The sequence below is a fragment of the Triticum dicoccoides genome, chromosome 2A, assembly GCF_002162155.2.
Source record: "Triticum dicoccoides isolate Atlit2015 ecotype Zavitan chromosome 2A, WEW_v2.0, whole genome shotgun sequence".
Taxonomy (NCBI): domain Eukaryota; kingdom Viridiplantae; phylum Streptophyta; class Magnoliopsida; order Poales; family Poaceae; genus Triticum; species Triticum dicoccoides.
Window position 1 is genome coordinate 780,224,755 of NC_041382.1, and position 6,800 is coordinate 780,231,554.

A 6,800-nucleotide genomic window follows, 5' to 3' on the forward strand; every position below is an offset into this window, starting at 1 on the left:
GCGTGCATGCGTGGTATCCTTTGTTTATTGTCCTGAAAGGTTACTGAGAGTGGGCCAATCATTGATGGTCACGAACAGCAACGCCTTAAGGTTAAATTCCTCCTGTCTGTGCTCATCCCACGTAAGTACACCGTTTCCAGTCCGCAGCTGTAAAAGTTCTTCAACTAATGGCCTTAGGTACACATCAATTTCGTTGTCGGGTTGCTTAGGGCATTGGATGAGAACTGACATCATAATGAACTTCCGCTTCATGCACATCCAAGGAGGAAGGTTATACATACATAGAGTCACGGGCCAGGTGCTGTGATTGCTGCTCTGCTCCCCGAAAGGATTAATGCCATCCGTGCTTAAAGCAAACCATACATTCCTTGGGTCCTTTGCAAACTCATCCCAGTACTTTCTCTCGATTTTTCTCCACTGCGACCCGTCAGCGGGTGCTCTCAACTTCCCATCTTTCTTTCGGTTCTCACTGTGCCATCGCATCAACTTGGCATGCTCTTCGTTTCTGAACAGACGTTTCAACCATGGTATTATAGGAGCATACCACATCACCTTCGCAGGAACCCTCTTCCTGAGGGGCTCGCCGTCAACATCACCAGGGTCATCTCGTCTGATCTTATACCGCAACGCACCGCATACCGGGCATGCGTTCAGATCCTTGTATGCACCGCGGTAGAGGATGCAGTCATTAGGGCATGCATGTATCTTGTCCACCTCCAATCCTAGAGGGCATACGACCTTCTTTGCTGCGTATGTACTGTCGGGCAATTTGTTATTCTTTGGAAGCTTCTTCTTCAATATTTTCAGTAGCTTCTCAAATCCTTTGTCAGCCACATCATTCTCTGCCTTCCACTGCATCAATTCCAGTACGGTACCGAGCTTTGTGTTGCCATCTTCGCAATTGGGGTATAACCCTTTTTGTGATCCTCTAACATGCGATCGAACATCAGCTTCTCCTTTTGACTAATGCATTGCGTCCTTGCATCGACAATGACCCGGCGGAGATCATCATCATCGGGCACATCGTCTGGTTCCTCTTGATCTTCAGCAGCTTCACCCGTGGCAGCATCATTGGGCACATCGTCTGGTTCCTCTTGATCTTCACCAGCTCCCCCCGTTGCAGCATCACCGTATTCAGGGGGCACATAGTTGTCATCGTACTCTTCTTCTTCGCCGTCTTCCATCATAACCCCTATTTCTCTGTGCCTCGTCCAAACATTATAGTGTGGCATGAAACCCTTGTAAATCAGGTGGGAGTGAAGGATTTTCCGGTTAGAGTAAGACCTCGTATTCCCACATTCAGTGCATGGACAACACATAAAACCATTCTGCTTGTTTGCCTCAACCGCATCGAGAAACTCATGCACGCCCTTAATGTACTCGCGGGTGTGGCTGTCACCGTACATCCATTGCCGGTTCATCTGCGTGCATTATATATAATTAAGTGTCCAAATTAATAGAAGTTCATCATCACATTAAAACCAAAGTGCATACATAGTTCTCATCTAACAACATATAGCTCTCCAGAGCATCTAATTAATTAAACCATACATTGAAACTATGTAAAACATTTCAATGCGAAAACAAATGCGATCATAATCGCAACCAAGGTAACAATTGATCCAACGGCATAATGATACCAAGCCTCGGTATGAATGGCATATTTTCTAATCTTTCTAATCTTCAAGCGCATTGCATCCATCTTGATCTTGTGATCATCGACGACATCCGCAACATGCAACTCCAATATCATCTTCTCCTCCTCAATTTTTTTTTATTTTTTCCTTCAACAAATTGTTTTCTTCTTCAACTAAATTTAACCTCTCGACAATAGGGTCGGTTGGCATTTCCGGTTCACATACATCCTAGATAAATAAAATCTATGTCACGTTGGTCGGCATAATTTTCATAAACAATAAATGAACCAATAGTTATAAATATAATATACATACCAAATCCGAATCATAGACAGGACGAGGGCCGACGGGGGCGGATACCAAAACCATCGCACTATATAAGATGCAATAATAAATGTAAAAAAATGATACAAGTATCTATCTAAACATACAAGTAAGAATATTTTTCCTTTCAGAAAGAAGATAAGAACAAGAGGCTCACCACGGTGGTGTCGGTGATGAGATCGGCGCGGGTGATCGACGGCGCTGAAGACGGGGACGGGGCGTGACGGACCGCTAAATCTAGACAAATCTCGAGGAAAATGGAGCTTGAAGGTCGAGCTTCGAGAGGAGAAAGCTTAAGTAGTGTGGCTCGAGCATTCCATCGAACACCTCATATGCATAGGAGGTGAGCTAGAGCACCACAAAGGCCTCTCCCCCTCGGCCAGAAAAAACAGAGCATTGTGCTCTGCTCTTGCGCGAGGGGGTATATATAGGCACCTCATTGGTCCCGGTTGATGACATGAACCGGGACTAAAGGAAAGCCTTTGGTCCCGGTTCAAGCCACCAACCGGGACCAATGGTGATGGGCCAGGAGCGAGGCACATTGGTCCCGGTTCGTCCCACCAACCGGGACCAAAAGGTCCAGACGAACCGGGACGAATGGCCCACGTGGCCCGGCCGGCCCCCTGGGCTCACGAACCGGGACCAATGCCCACATTGGTCCCGGTTCTACACTGAACCGGGACTAATGGGCTGAGCCGGCCTGGACCATAGCCCTGTTTTCTACTAGTGTAATATAATCCACTCTGCACCGTACGTGTACTGTGGTACTGGCCGTCGGTGGTCATGGAGATAAGATGACCCGGCCGCGTGGACAAAAGCTCCCGGGAGGAGCAACACGCCAACGACGAGTCGTGGCATGGCCACCCTTGCTTTACTGCAAGCCATCAATCTTTGCTAGCTCTATTACCAGTAAGAGTATTGCACTACTCTCTGGGAGTGTGTATTCCCTACGCCCAGGTTGGTGTTATTTATAATAACTCAACAAATATCTTCAGGGTTGGAGATCCGTGGTTAGTTTCAATCCGTGGTGGACCGGCGGAGGGAGAGGTGGAAAAGACCAAAATGCCTTGGCCTAGAGTTAGTTTCAATCCGTGGTTAGTAGCTCACGCCTTTCATCAATTAAGATCGTGAAAAGATCATCTAAGGGCATGTACAATGGTGTTATTTTAGAAGTGCCATATATGATAGATGATGAGGTGAAGAAGAGAGAAGTCATAAGAAAAGGCTTGTCTTCTCTTAAATAAGAGGGAGAAGACAAGAGATGATCTCTTAGCACAATATGTCTCACCACGTTTTTAATAATTACTAATTATTGAAGATAAGGCTAAAAGATGATCCATTGTACACGTTTTTTTGTCATCTCTAAATTACATGCAAAATTTAAAATAAAACTATCTTATCAATCATTGTACATGCCCCTAAACAATCATAAGATTGTGATAAGATGAGGATAGATTCGACAATGGAGCATCTTCCTTTCTTTGTTAGATTTTTTGTTGCAGATGCAATTGCCTTACTTGCCAAGTTCAGCTGTAGATGCTCTAACACTCGATCCACTCGATCAGTTCGTGGCTCAGTAGTCCAGCACTATTGGTCTATGGTTGCACTGCATGGTGCCTATGGTCCATAGGTGATACGCCTAGCAGCGAATCGGTTAGCTTTTTTTTTTTTTTTTGCCAGCGAGAGATGAGCAACAACTAGTATGATTTTCATAATTAAGTACGACTCAAGTATGCATAGGTATAAATATGTTTTTGCACCAGACCAGATATGGAGGCTTCCATACCTTGCCCATAGGGGTCCTCCGCTAGCGGGCGCGGTGCAGCGACGGTCGTGAATCAGGTCTGACGGCCAGTGGGATCAGCCGAGCAATGGCAGCTCGTTGATCAGGTCACAACATGGTGAGGGCAGTCTGCACTGTGAGGTCTCATGGGAGAATGAAGAAAGGTGAGCAGGATAGGGAGAAGACGCCGCCACCGAGATCCAGATCAAGCAGCCTGGCTTTGTTCATTATGTGTGTGTATTGAGGAAATGCATAGGTAGGGCATACCGAAAAGAACCGAAGACGAAACTGGTGACTAAGCGAAAAGATTGGTGCGAGAGTGTGGGGGTCGCACGACGTGGATGAACGATGGGAGAGGAAACCTTATTAATTTTTGAAGTAAAAGTAGAGATAATTCAGTGAAAAGACCAAAAGGCTGCTCTTCCTACATCTATCTTACATCTCAAAAGGACTATGTGCATAATAATCCAACAACTGATAGGACGATTGAGATAGCTCTTCCTAGGATAAGATCCACCATTCTGTAGACCACTGTATATAAACTTGGAAAACTTGTGACCAATGGAACTGACGAGTAGAATGGCTTAGTCAAATTCTACTAGCTTGATACGATGTTATTATAGTAGTTGCACCCATAGTTCCATTTTACCCAACGATGAAATACCCGCGGCAACGATTGCACGCTCTGTTTCACTCAGACACTAACCAGAGTCTGAACTTGGTAGCAAGAGGAACGGATATGATGACAGTACCGATTGCAACACCAAATCTACGGTGTGAGATGGAGAACCGATAGTGTTCAACCTAGCCGAGTGTCCCAGAAGCAAGAACACATCGGATAGCCTGCCAACATTCCCGTACTACACCAAAACGGCCTACAGATAGCACCTCGGACGCGCCCCCATGAATGCACTTCCAAGTTCCAACATATGGTCCATGTTGACCTGATCGGTTGGGCCACATGATGGTGTAAAACATCCCAACTTCCAACCACTACTCCTTAATTATGGAAAATTGTGTCACAAATATACAACTATGGGGTAAAAATTGAATGGGTAACAATCGCTGGGGCTGGAACTAATTGATCATTCATCTCATATTTGTATGATTCAATGAAAACACGAAGGTTTTTCTTCCTACATTGCTCTTACATGTCAAAGGCACTATATGTATAATAATCCAAATGAAGCGAATCGTCGTATATTCACTTGAAAAGAAGGCAAATCTACACAAAACAACTCAACCGACAAGTAGGACACCCCTTCCTAGGATAAGATCCAATATTCTGACCAATGGAACGTGGGACAACTTGTGCACCATATATGCACTAGGAAAACTTGTGACCAAATAATGAAGCTGACGTGTAGAATCTCTTATTGTCAAATTCTACTAGCTTGAAAGGACCACCAAAAATAGCTTGGTACTGAGTTGCAGTGATCACCTTTGGTGGCGGGAACGAATATGAGCTCAACCCTGAAGAAATCTTCTGGCGCCGAGGTGGGTCGATTTGGAAAATCTGTGGTTCATCGCCAGGCAAGTTGGGCAGCAGCAGCGACATGTAAAGTTTTCCTTGAGATGACCTGATGATCCCAGTCTGGGAGAAGCTCCAGGCAGAGAAACTCCATTGCTTGTCATCCATGGCAGCGAAGAGTACGCGCGGCATATCTGTAATCATGATCATGAGCATGGGGACTCCTTCGACACTAAGGCTCAAGGAGGCGGACACGTTCCATGGAAAGAAACGCTTGTTGCGTGCATTCCAGCGGGTCGATCCCAAGCATATGGTGACGTACGTGATTGGTGGGAACTTTGCGACGTCCCCTGTGAAGGGGTGAAGGAGGCAGACATCATCGATGTTGTCTTCATCAGTTTGTCGCCTGCTCCGCTGCAGGAGGAGGAGGCCTTCGTGGCGGCTGATAATGCAGTGGTCATTCAGAAGAGGAACTCGAGGGCATACGAACACTTTGGTGCCGAGGTTGAGGAATCGTTTCCTGTCAGTGCCGTCTCTAGGGGGTCGTGGGTCATCCTCGGGCAGCATCAACCACTGGCGCGGATGGAAGCGCGGGTCGGTGATCCCGCGGCCGCGCGGGCTGACGGTGCTGGACCGCAGGTGCGTGCACACGCCTCGGAAACGGACGTAGTCGAGCAAGTCTCCGGCCAGCACCCGCCAGCCGACCAGCTGAATCAGATCCGCGGGCATGGACGTCAGCGACGACATGCCGTCGGAGGAGCCGGTGGCGGCGGCAGCACTTCGCCAGGGAGGAGATCGATTGGATCTTTTCCTGCCAGTGCCGTCTCCTTTTACGATACAGATCGCCTTTTCTGTTTTTGACGAGAGATAGCCTAAACGACGAGGTATTCGAGATGGGCCCCTGAGAAGGAACCTGGCGCTGCCGGGAGCATCATCTGGCCCAGCCCATTAGGATATTCGCTCGGTTGCGCTCGCCGGCTCGTGCCGTTCGCTGCTCCCTGCCCAGAAAAGAAAAACTAATAACGGCTGGTTCTGAAAAAAACAACATACACGTTTTTGAAAAAAAAAGGAAATATAGCTTAAAAAAGTCGTCGACACACAGCGGTTTGCTGGGAAATTGGAACAGTTCTCAAATTTTAAAAAAATTGCAAAGTTAAAAAATCATGAACTTGAGAAAACATCCACGCATGAATTTGAGAAAAAAGTTCATGAGTTTGAAAAGATTCAGAATTTTTGAAAAATTCATGAAGTTGCAAAAAGGTTCACGAATTTGATAAAAGTTCGCGAACTTGGCAAACATTCATGAATTTGTAAAAAGATAAGCATTCATAGAAAAAGTCATAAAAAAGGAAAATATAAAAATAAAAATGAAACAGAAAACCAAAAACGAAATCAGCTGGAAGCTTCTGAAAGCATCACAAACCCAGCAGGAAACTTATAGAAGCATCACAACAAAGCCGGTCGAGGAACGTAAACCAGCAGATCATGAGGTAGGGGCCCTTAGGCTAGGCGTCCGGGTGCGATGGTAACAACACAAAAGTTTACCAGGTTTGCGCTATCTGAGAAGATAATACCATACATCCTG